General features: G+C 54.7%; 1 protein-coding gene across 1 annotated transcript in view; it reads left to right on the top strand.

Moving 5' to 3' along the window:
- The window catches only part of LOC119585619 (multiple epidermal growth factor-like domains protein 6), a 170724-nt gene that overhangs the window by 133260 nt on the left and 37135 nt on the right, over window positions 1–329 (top strand). The gene's annotated exons all lie outside the window — the stretch shown is intronic.

The following is a 329-nucleotide window of genomic DNA, read 5'->3' as shown; positions in this document are numbered from 1 at the left end:
AACAACACAGATAAACGACACATCACTGACATCTTTCGAGTAGAATCGTCCTCCGCGCGTGTGAAGTCGATCGTCCGGCGTACAGCCTGATTATCCCCGAGACAGCCGGCCAGCCACGCGACACGAGAGGGGGGCAAAAAGGCCAAATTCCTGCACGGAAGGTTAATGTTGCAGCAATCCGCCACAAATGTTGCACTTGTTGCCAGCTTTGGGTGCCACCTGTTGTCATTCAAAAATAACCGAAGCAGCTGAGTGCCTCTACGGCGATGGGGCGTGCCAGATCTTCCTACCTTTGGCTCTATGGGCACTCTCGCCTGGCACTTCCGGTC

The sequence above is a fragment of the Penaeus monodon genome, chromosome 20 (assembly GCF_015228065.2).
Source record: "Penaeus monodon isolate SGIC_2016 chromosome 20, NSTDA_Pmon_1, whole genome shotgun sequence".
Classification (NCBI taxonomy): domain Eukaryota; kingdom Metazoa; phylum Arthropoda; class Malacostraca; order Decapoda; family Penaeidae; genus Penaeus; species Penaeus monodon.
This window is presented reverse-complemented; position numbering and strand designations above follow the sequence as displayed.